The sequence below is a fragment of the Aulonocara stuartgranti genome, assembly GCF_965226115.1.
Source record: "Aulonocara stuartgranti genome assembly, chromosome: 17".
NCBI lineage: Eukaryota > Metazoa > Chordata > Actinopteri > Cichliformes > Cichlidae > Aulonocara > Aulonocara stuartgranti.
Genome location: NC_138953.1, coordinates 19,783,306 through 19,795,181, shown reverse-complemented (window position 1 = coordinate 19,795,181; position 11,876 = coordinate 19,783,306). Strand labels below are relative to the sequence as shown.

Below are 11,876 nucleotides of genomic sequence, written 5' to 3'. Positions count from 1 at the left end.
TCTGCTGAGGTACCGAGAGTTTGCAGTGACCTCCAGGCTGGGCAGAGAGCAGCCAGTGATCTTCTGGGCTGTGTTGATGACCCTCTGCAGTACTTTCCTGTCTGCAGCTGAGCACCCTGCATACCATGTTGTTATGCCGTACGTTAGGATGCTCTCTATGGTGGCTCTGTAAAATGTCACCAGCAGCCTCTCCTCCAGGTTGTTCCTCCTGAGCACTCTCAGAAAGTGGAGACGCTGCTGGGCCTTTTTAACCACCGCTGTAGTATTTGCAGTCCAGGAGAGGTCATCAGAGATCTGCACGCCCAGAAACCTCATGGAGTGTACCCTCTCCACACAGCTCCCGTGAATGTAAAGTGGGGCCGGGTCTGCTCTGCCCTTCCTGAAGTCCAAGATAAGTTCTTTAGTTTTCGTGGTGTTCAGTTGGAGGTTGTTAACTGAACACCACTCAGTCAGTCTGTTGACCTCATCTCTGTAGTCCGACTCATCCCCCCTTGAGATGAGTCCAACCACTGTGGTGTCATCCGCGAACTTTATGATGGTGTTTGAGAGATGGGTAGGGGAGCAGTCGGATGTGTAGAGCGTAAACAGGAGGGGACTCAAAACACATCCTTGTGGAGACCCGGTGCTGAGTGTGATGGTGCTGGACCGGTGGGGGCCGAGTCTGACAGACTGTGGTCTATTTGTCAGGAAGTCCTTGATCCAGAGGCAGATGGGGGTGGAGAGTCCCAGGTGAGACAGTTTCTGGACCAGGATCTCCGGGATGATATGATTGAATGCTGAGCTGAAGTCCAGAAAGAGCATTCTCACATAGCTTCCTCGGTGCTCCAGGTGACTCAGCGCAGTGTGGAGCGCTATGGTGATAGCGTCCTCGGTGGAACGATTTGTCCTGTAGGCAAATTGGTGGGGGTCCAGAGTGGGAGGCAGACCGGCCCTGATGTGCTGACAGACCAGTCTCTCAAAGCACTTCATCACTACAGGCGTAAGTGCAACAGGCCTGTAGTCATTTGGGCTGGCCACAGCTGTCTTCTTGGCGATGGGGATGATGGTGGAGGTTTTGAGGCAGGGCGGGACGGTGTTTGATGACAAGGAAAGGTTGAAGATTTTAGTGAAGACTCCGGTCAGTTCGTCAGCACATGCTCTGAGAACCTTTCCATGTATTCCATCAGGACCTGCCGCCTTCCTGGGATTCACTGACCTTAGAACACACCTCACTTGGTGCTCCCTAAGTGTTAGTGTGCCAGTGCTGGGGGCGGGTGGAAGTGGTGTGGCAGCTGAGGGCTTGGTCGTCTCAAAGCGGGCGAAGAAACGGTTTAGATCCTCAGCCAGTGAGGCATCAGTCCTAGATGTTGCCTGGTTATTGCTTCTGTAGTTGGTAATGTGATTGATCCCCTGCCACATTTTTCTGGGGTCGTTGTCAGCAAAGTGATCTTCAATCCTCCTCCTATAGGCAGCCTTAGCTTTCCTGATGCCTCTACTCAGGTCTGCCCTGGCCGCCCTATACGCAGCCCTGTCCCCTGACTTGAAGGCAGTGTTGCGGCTTTTTAGGAGGGATTGCACTTCGCTATTCATCCAGGGTTTTTGATTTGGAAACACCCTGACCCTTTTGTTGACGGTGACATTGTCAACACAGTTCCTGATGTACGAGAGTACAGTGTCCGTGTACTCCTGGAGGTTGTGGCTGGAGAATAAATCCCATACAGTTGTTGAGAAGCAGTCCCGCAGTTGAGAAAGGGCTCCTTCAGGCCAGGTTTTTATTGTCTTTGTCTGGGGCTTTGTTTTTCTCAGCAGGGGGGTGTAGGTGGGGGTGAGGGACATGCAGAGGTGGTCAGATCCAGCCAGGTGGGGGAGGGGTGTCGCTCTGAAAGCATGCCTGATGTTTGAATAGACATGGTCCAAAGTGTGTTCTCCTCTCGTAGCAAAGTCCACGAACTGGACAAATTTAGGAAGCACAGTCTTTAGGCACGCTTTGTTAAAGTCGCCGGCGACAATAAAAACCCCATCGGGGTGGACAAGCTGTTGTTTGTTTATGGTGTTGAGCAAGAGGCTGAGAGCCGTGCTAACGTTAGCATCCGGCGGTATATAAACAGCTATCACAATAACTACTGTAAACTACTGTAAACGAAGTCTGTGAAAATGCAAATAAGTGTTAACATTTATATGCTGATGATTGACATTGTGGTTCATTGTTGGATGCGAACTGTACCTCTAGAAAGGGTGCACCCAGGTAAGATTTCTTTTTTTTTTCCATCGAGTGATCACTGTGATTTTGCCAAAAGGTATTATTAAGAGAGTACCGGTACCGAAAGGGAATAATTTCATTTGTAAGTGTTTTGTGTGTTTGTCATAATGTCCTGTTATTTCTAATTGAAAAGAAAAATACAATTCCGGCTATTTTTCAAAACTCGCGGTTGTCTGAGTCTCATTCAGTTCGCCTCTCCTGTACGTAGCCGAACCTACTGGTCCAAATCTGTGAGCTCTTCGGTGTCAGATTTGGGTGACATACTCTTGTTCTGATCTGGGAGTATTTGAAACACGCACATGAGTGCTACAAGTTGGCGAGCCAGCAGCCAGGAGTTATTGTGAAACTGCATGAGACTCATCTTATTAAGTATTACAACAATAAGAAACAATCAAAACCTAGTTTGACAAAATGGATGTAGTACTTAAAGAGGCAATTAAAATCCCTAACTCGGTAATCATAAAAGGGCTTACTAACAGTGACCTTGATGAGGAAGTAGCTATTTACCTGGGGAAACACGGTTCAGTTAACCGCCACATCCGTATAGATGATCCGCATTCTGAATTTCACAGGCAGATGATTGCTGAGTTCAATCATGCCAGTGCAATGGATACTTTGAATCCTCTTTTGCCGCAGACTATTCAAAGCTCTGCTCAGCCTGAAGTCACGTTTGAAATTAGGAGTTTAACTGAGGCGTATGCAGCGAATGCGAGGAATGTCACAAGAGCATACATGAGACAACTGTCTGAAATGGCCAATCTTAGTGGCCATTCACTAGAAAACCCTAACCCTACAAAGGACATTAGGAACATGGACATTTAAGGAATGTGGAAGTTAACGTTCTGCATACTTGTGTGCAGACTGTTTTTTTTATTTTGAGGGACAATTCCATGTGTGCCAAGTGAGGAGCTGATATCGTGGATCTAAGACACTGTTGCTGCTGCAGAGGCCTTCTGTGTGTCAGCACCAGAGGTGGGTAGTAACGAGTTACATTTACTCCGTTACATTTACTTGAGTAAGTTTTTGAAAAAAATGTATTTTTAAAGTACCTTTTTTGCACAATGCTTTTTACTTTTACTTGAGCACATTTGTGAAGAAGAAACGGTACTTTTACTCCGCTACATTTGCAAAATTCTACTCGTTACTTAAAAAAAATTAGTTTAACACATTAGATAACATGCCGCCAGTGGAGTTTCCGGTAACTTTTTTACCAATCAGATGTGGCCATGCAGTCACATGACCAGTTTGAAACTGTGGCAGGCAGAGCAGCCCAAGCGTTTCAAAGTGGCGGACACACGGAAAGAAGAAACATTAAAAACATGGCAGAGCCAGTTGTCTACGCTAGAGCTGAAGAGGATGAACACCCTTGGCCTCATATACTAAGAATGTTTCTCTTAAAAGCAGTACAAAAGAACAGCTATGTCTTCAGCATCAGTGTCTTCAGTGAGAGCCAAAACAAACCAACTTTTCAGCGTGAAAAAACTCAGCTCGTGTAACCTGAGGAAACGGTAAGTTTTCTCTAAATATCTTTTAGCTGTGGTTAGCTGGATGTCAGTCTTATGTTACAGCAGCTGTGTCGAGCTCGAGCTGCGAGTCATATTTTCGGCGCTACGTTGTAGTGAGATAAGTTTGTGGGTGTTCTGTGCAGCTTCAGCTGTCCTTTTAACTGCTCGCTGGTTAGCTAGCGTGAGCTATAAGCTAACAGCTAGCCTGGTTAATGACGCTAGAGTTCCACGCACATGTAAACAGCTCGTCTCTACTGCTTTAACTGTTAAAACAGAAGGCAATACTGCGGGTGACAGGGTTTATTATGTGAAACAGCAGCTTGTTTAGTTTAAACAGTCTGCATTAAGCTGGGCAAACACTGTGCGATTTTTTTCAGTCGCGTTATTCAGCACCTGCTCAAACTGTACAATTAAATCGCAGGGGTTAGAAGTTCATAGGTCACGATGCAGGTCTCACACTATACGGCCTGATGCTCTGATGTGACCTGAGTGCTCAAACTGTGCATTCATAACATGAAGCTTACCATACAAAATCTGTCTCTCTGTCTTTTACTCACACACACACCACCGTCAACTTTGCTAAATTACTAATGAAAAACATTGACCAGGCAGCTGTGATTGAGCAGCAGTGTCCATCCAACTCTTTTCATGGTTGTTGTAGTTGTGATAATTTTGTGAGGCCACATTGAAAAGCCTTGGATACGGAAGCGTAGAGCTGCCACCCAGGCAAAAGAAAAATAAAAAAATTTAAAGTATATTGTTCTAACAATATACCTTTCACGTTTGAACAATATAATATCACGTTATTGCAATATACAGAATTATCACGTTCGTACAATATAAATATTATATAGGCTACATCGCAGCTCCAGTCACGCCTTCCATCGCAGTCTTTCTCGTCTTTTCCCAGAGTAACAGCCAAACATATATATATATATATATATATATATACAAAAAACTTGAATTTTGCAATGTTTATTTATCTGTTAAAATAAGTTAAATGTCACCATTATTTTTGAGTGAAACTCTGCCATATGCTCCTTGCTATCTAAAATATAACCAGACACTGGTGTAAATTCTCAACCATCTCACAATTCTGTTTAATCAGTTTTCTGTTTGACGTTTATTCAGCTGTGTGAAAACCCCGGAGGAATCCTCCCGAGGGATTAATAAAGTTTTTATAAAGTTTTAATCTAATCTAACTTTAATCTCAGCCAAACCGATTTACTCACGAACAAATAAAACACTGGAAAAAGGCCAAACAATAACACGTTTAAGTTATTTAAGAGAATTATATATCATGTTTAGTAGTGAAAGACCGCGAGGGTTTGAAAACGATGTGCCGGGAGTTTGCTGTTCTCGCAGGCTCGGGAGAAATTCGGGAGAATGGTGGCTCCGGGAGGTTTGGCATGTATGTAAACACGGGGACACTGGGAAAGAGACACTCAAGTGAGACTAGGACAACATGGACACAATACAACATAGATTAAAAAGTCCAAAAAACACAAAACACTGGGAACAGACTCAGGGATCCTGACAATGTTACTGTCTCCCACAGAAGATTTGATCAGGAAACTGGTGCACTTCTAATGCACACACACACAGACCCTTTCCTTTGACCCAAAGGGCTTAGTTGAGGACAGAACTAAAAACTTGTTGTTATTGCAACCAGTGAGATGCAATAATCAAAGCTGTGGCGCTTAAACAAAGAAAAGAGTGAAGTAAAATGTTAATCTCAGATAGAAGAACCTCCAGTTCTCCAGCATGCAGGAGCAGCTGTTCATATTCATGTTCAAGTTCTTGATTATAAAGTATTTGCTACATAACATGTCCTGTTTTTTTTAACATTGTTGCTAGTTGTAAATCAAGAAGGTCTGCATTGAGGCATGTGGAAACAGGTGAAAGAAGTCTCTTCAAATGACAAAACAACAACAAAGAAAATATCATAGAAAGCATGTCCACATCCGCCTGACTCCCTCCCAAAGGGTCTCGGGGTAGCCCGTTGTGAGAGGCAGGGGGTGATCTGCACCTCGAGAAAGGTCTTCGGTGGCTTGAGGCAATGATGCAAGAAATGGAAAACAAAACAAAACTCCAAAAGGAAAAAAAGAAGAGGAAAAGAAAAGCCCTCCATGACGCCTTCTTACTGGGTTCTGCTGGGGTAGTTCTGATGCCAGATTTATAACATTTCATGTCAGCTGTTTATCATGTTTCATACTTAATTTCATGCCTTGCACATATGTGCATATGTATAAGTATTAAATGTAAATACATAACTCCAAATTCAACCAAACATTCCAACCAACTATTTAACTCTTAGACTGTTTAGTATGTTTAATGTTCATCATGTTAGGAAACCTAGGGCTAAAAAGCACACACCACTAGGTGTGGTTAGTTTTAAGAGCAATTTACAAAAGTCGCATTTTCTAAACACATGCACAGTCAGTTCATTTCAACTTCACACACTCAGTCTGCCACTAATTCCATTTAGCACAAGGTTGCAATTAAGAGATGATATTTTACTTCAAAATTAAAAATAGGTTTCTGGTGCCTGACATCCATCCAAGGCCTGTATTCAGATTATAGTTTTTGAGTTTAGATCAGATTAGCCATTTAGCTCTGAACTTCACTGTGCATGCTGTGAAATTCCCGCCACAGAAGTGAGAGTATGTTAACAAGAATCTGATGCCAAAAATGGAAGAAGTTTTATTGCTGCTGATACTGTCTGCATTTGGTTGGAGGTTCCAGTTTGTCGCTGAGTTCACTGAAAAGGTTTAGAATCACGTTGCTCAGAAATCTGTATTTTTTTATCACATCTTCCGTGTATTCAGTGTAAATTGATTGGAGTGGAGGAATTGCTAGAAATTCATATGCGACAGTCAAACATCTCTAATTTCCCACCTCTGACACACAATCTTTGTAAACACCATCAGTACTTTTTTTTATATCAAAGGCTGTTTGTTTTAGCAAATCTGGTCATAAGTATTTAATTTCTAAAGCACATGTTCCTGGGATTCATTTAACAAGAGCATGGAGCACACAGGGTTAGGTGCCATTTGTGAAAACTAACCAAGGCCATCATCACAAGTAGGGATGGGTATTGATAAGATTTTCACGATTCCAATTCCATTTTCGATTCTGTTTAACGATTTGATTCTTTATCGATTCTCTTATCGATTTTTTTTTTTTAAAGGAGAACACTGAGGTCGATTAGCTTAGAACTTTGTTTTATATCCTCTCTTTGAACAAGATAGAAATTTAGGAGTAACATGGCCTTACAAACCCAACAGCGAGATCTTAAGAGATCCAGCCTACGGCTCTTCAATGGGGTGTCACGGGGTCCCCGGGAAAAAAATTGTAAATGTAAAATAATAAAATCAATATTCTTCTGTAGCAATAACAAAGTATAACATAAATTATTCTGTAGCAATTACACAAGAATATCCTGTAATGTCCCTGCCTACAATTAAACACATTCACTTACTGAAAATAAGGGGAGTCTGCTGTGGCAAATGGGTGCAAGCCTTTGACCACAAACTTAGTCACTGCTCGGTGACATTCGTCTATCCTGGCCTGAAAGGAGACGCTACTGGTAGGCTGCAGCGAGAACTGCCAGCATCTGAGCCAGCCAGACTCTGTCTCTCTCATCATGGTCACCTAAATGCACAGTAATGGCAGGTTTTGTAATAAGGCAGATCGCGCTAACATAATATGCACTGTTAGTTGATTATTTACCTGCTGCATTAACAGGAGAGGACGTGCAAACGTTACCGCTGCTGCTGGGTTGAGATTCACGAGTCCGGAGCGAATTAAAAACACAACATTCATTTAAGGTTATCGCGTGTTTTGTGAGCAAATGCTTTTGCATATTTGTAGTGTTTCCTCCCTTAAATGAAATATCCATTTTGCAAGTATTGCAAGTTGCCCTGTTGTCATCCGTTCTCGTAAAGTATAACCACAGTTTTGAGGCGCCATGTTTCCTGCCAGGTAAATGACGCTCCGCAACGTGGTGACTGGAATCGATAAGGGAATCGTTTGCAAAAATGGCAAACAATTCCAAGGAATTGAAACCGTGGGAACCGGTTCTCAACAAGAACCGGTTTTCGATACCCATCCCTAATCACAAGCAGAACATTTAGCTTTTGTTTGACTATGTGATCATAATCACAGATAGAACTAATAACACTTTTCTTTCAACAGAAAAAAATGCTTAATTATAAAAATAATTGTGTTTGTCATTCATGTGTGCACTGAACCCCAGTATATCTCTCTGCAAGATCTTATGCTTTGTGTGGATGACTCCCTTAAAATCCACTTACATGCAAGTGCACAGAAGAAAGTTCACTATTGCTCAAAGTTGGGCATCCAGCCCTTTAGTTAAGGTGCATCAAATAAAACCCTGCACTGAAGAGCATGACTGTGACCATGTTCATTTTTCTGCATTAGTCACAGGGTTGGAGAGATGGATTTACCCTCAGGGTCAGACTGTTTGAGCAAGAACGTTTTGTGCAAATGACTTGAAATGTAGTTCGTGCTATTGTACCCCGTCTCACACTTTGCACACTTTTTTAGACTTTTAAGTTTTGATACAATGAAAGACGTCTGTCAGGGAATTATAACAGCCGTATCTGGGAGTAGTCCAGAACTGTGCCACATGATGACCTCAGAGGGGAGCAAACGTAAGTTGAAATCAAGAACTGTTTTTAATTTAGAGATACGTTTGCTGATCTTTTTTTATCACTCCTCATAAAATAAACACGGACATGCTAACAAGGTTAAAAGCTTGTTTTTCATTGGAGCACTACAAAGCTGCTGTTTCAGTGATGTCACATAAAAGTTGAGAGTGGGTATTAACAAGTCTGCGTGCTGGATATCAAAGACGATCATCTCGCAGCTTCACGTGACAGACTCAGCCGCATGCCGACATTATTAATATTTATGAAATGTTGTCATCAATTGACTCCCTGCTGCTTGACGCCTTTGACAGACTGTGACAGTGATGAAAACACAGCACCAGCAGAGCTCAAGTGTTTGTTTTTCAAATGACTCTTAAAGTGATAATGCTCCTCTGATATTTAGCAACTGAAGTGACAAGTGTAGCTGCTTTTATTCTTTCATTTTTCATATTCAGCACTTCATACTTTCTATTTTGAACGGTGTGCTTTTAGTTTGTTCCTGTAAGGCATGTTTCTTCTGTATTTGTCTCATTTCTTGTTTCACTCTTACTTTATCAAACATGTCTGGGCTGTCATTTCAAGCAAGACTTAAAAGACTGATTTACATCTCAGGAGAGCGTTCTGCTCAGATAAAGGTCAGGACATTACAAATCTTATGAAAATATAACACCATCTATCTATCTATCTATCTATCTATCTATCTATCTATCTATCTTCTGTGCCTGTGTTCATTTCATTTCTAAATGGCCTGCAGAGATGGATTTTATATTCTCCATCCATCATCTTTGCAGAAAGATGTAACCTGAAGAAACAGCCCACGCCTTGCACACTGCACTCAGAGCGAGCGCGCGTTCACACATCTATGTGTGTGTGTGCATGTGCACGTGCAGCGATATAATAGAGGTTAAGCAAAAAGGCAACGTGACTTCGGGCTGCCTGAAGGAAAGCGAGAGAAGAAGAAGGAGAAGTGTCTGTGAGTGCTTCAGCTGAATAACTACATTTTCACATCTGTGTTAGATATGGGCCTGAACATTAACGTATGCCCTTCTTTCCTGCTTTGCTCCTCATATAGCCGAGTTTCCGCAGCTATCTCTGTGTCATGACCTTTGCACGCACACACACAGCTGCTGTTCTCTTACAGCATTGCTGTCTTTCAAAAAGGACGGCCGAGCAGCGTGGCTTATGTCGAGTTGCTGCAGTAACAGTAAGAAGTGTTGTTGTGTTTGACTGACGGAATAGAACAAACTGACTTTACCTGAGCTGATTTTAAACTCATGGAATAAAAGAAAGCTGATATCCACTGTCCAGAGTATGTGATTATGTGGACATTTGCATATTTTAGTGGGTTTTTTTGCTCTTCAGGCTTCAGGCTCTTCGAAACACTGAAGTGCAAAACCGCAGATTTAACTTGATGTTTACGTCGATGCAGAGAGAACTATGAGGGAGATGTGACTTTTTTTAAACACACAGTGCACAGTTTTGTGGTTGAAAAGTTAATGGAGCTTCTAAACCTCCATATATATATATATATATATATACATATAAAAGACAGACATTATCTGAAAGTCTACACATCTTTGATGTGAGCATCTACCATTTTAACTGTATGACGGAAAGTAAGGAAAACGTAACTTTTAGGCAAAATTCTTAAGGTGGCCACAAGCTACTGACAGAAAAAAGGAAAAAGACCATCAGGTGGTGAAATACAATCAATTCTAATGAAGACTTACAGAAGATAAACAAGGTGCTACTAGGAGGAAGCAGGCAATTGTCCACCCATCCAATTCTTCAGCAGCTGATCCAATTCAGGGTTGGAGGAGGGAGTAGAGCCTATTCCAGCTGCCATTGGGCCAATCCCAGCTGGGGTTACTAGTCCATCAGAGGACCAATTCAAGTTGATTTTTTTACTGTGGGAGGAAGCTGGAGTACAGGATTAGAATTAGCTCTAATTCAAACACAGGGAGAAGCTTTCACCTCTCATGTGAAGAATCACCTTTGGTGATGAGTGCCAGATCTCCATGTTTATGGAGAATCAGTGGAAATTCCTTCACTAATGCTCTGATGAGCAGAATCGACATGTGAGCCACATCCATCCGCTGCATTTCCTCTGCCCCTCCTTATATTCTGTAAACCTTCCTTTGCTGCACATCCATGCTCCTCTTCCTCCTACATGGACAGGATTTTGCCCCAGTGTGTGAGTCCCTGATTCCAATGAGCTTAAGGTCTCCATAAATATGCTTTAAAAAAACCTGTGACTGTTCTTTGGGCTATTCTGCATGTGATTGCATTCGTGATGAAATAATTTTAGCATATGTAGAATATATCATAGAAACATAATGAACAGACCCAGTATATGTTTAACCTGTGGTCAACTGTGCTCAATTAGTCACCTAAATGTATTAAAACATTTAGAAACAACGAAAAATACTTCTCTTGTCCATAAGTAAACAGTTTTGAATGATTTCATATATTGTTTTGACCACTTGAGTCTTCAAGAGTTGAGCCAAAGCAACTGAAAAAAAACCAGCGTTTTTCTGACAATAGCTGACTGCTATTGTGTATGAAAGTGAAAATTCTCAGATGCCGATTTTAGTTAAACACAGGACAAAATCACTTTAATGGGAACACTGTTGTCCCTGTAAAACATTTTTGATCTGCAGAATCTTTCAGTTTCAGAAACTGAGTTTAAGTTTATTACTCTTAAACTCAAAAATGTTTTTTTGTTTACAGTTACACCTGTAAGTTAACTGGGTAGGATGGAATTGGCTAATGTAAGAAACCAGAGTGTTGCCTGACACAAATATCTCCAGAATATAAACTTATATATAAAGAGTGTTAACAGGAACTCTGCTCCAAGATACCAAGACATCAGCAGGACCCAGAAACATACGGACCAACTGTGTTTGTCAAGTGAGGCATGCACACAGATGAGGCTGACAACAGTTTCAAGTGTATGGTGGCAGGTAAATAAATAAGTGTAGGTAATGAAGCTGAACCTGAGTCTGAATGTGCTGCTGGTTGTATGGTGTGGTAGAGAGTGGGTGAGAAAGCTGGTCCTAAATACGTTAGGTATATCAGCCAAAAGATCCAGTGAGAAGTAGGGGTGGGCGATATAGACCAAAACAGACTGACAATTTATTATTAATAATTATTTTAAACAGCATATAAAAGCACAAACATGCATATCAACATACATATATTCTAAAAAGTATTAGGAGCCGAGGCTTACCAGTGGGGGGACAGGGATGCCACACACAAAACCAATTCAAAAAGAAGAGAAAACTCACCAATACACAAGTGCAGCACACTGTCGCACGCTCACACTAATGAACTAAAAACACAGGTGTGTAATACTCAAAGGATCCCACCACCAAAGCACCCCAGTCGCCTCCACATCAGGTAATCTGCATCTTAATAAAAGGAACAAAGAAAATTCTAATATATTCCAAAAAAAAACCT

The 11,876-nt window shown here is 41.8% G+C and overlaps 1 long non-coding RNA gene across 1 annotated transcript; it reads left to right on the top strand.

Annotated features, from left to right (window-relative positions):
- Positions 1-3,245: 3,245 nt before the first annotated feature.
- Positions 3,246-9,644, top strand: LOC309692906. The gene is made up of 4 exons (XR_014272515.1): positions 3,246-3,747; positions 9,000-9,052; positions 9,209-9,390; positions 9,490-9,644. It is a non-coding gene; the product is annotated as an uncharacterized lncRNA (long non-coding RNA).
- Positions 9,645-11,876: the final 2,232 nt, after the last annotated feature.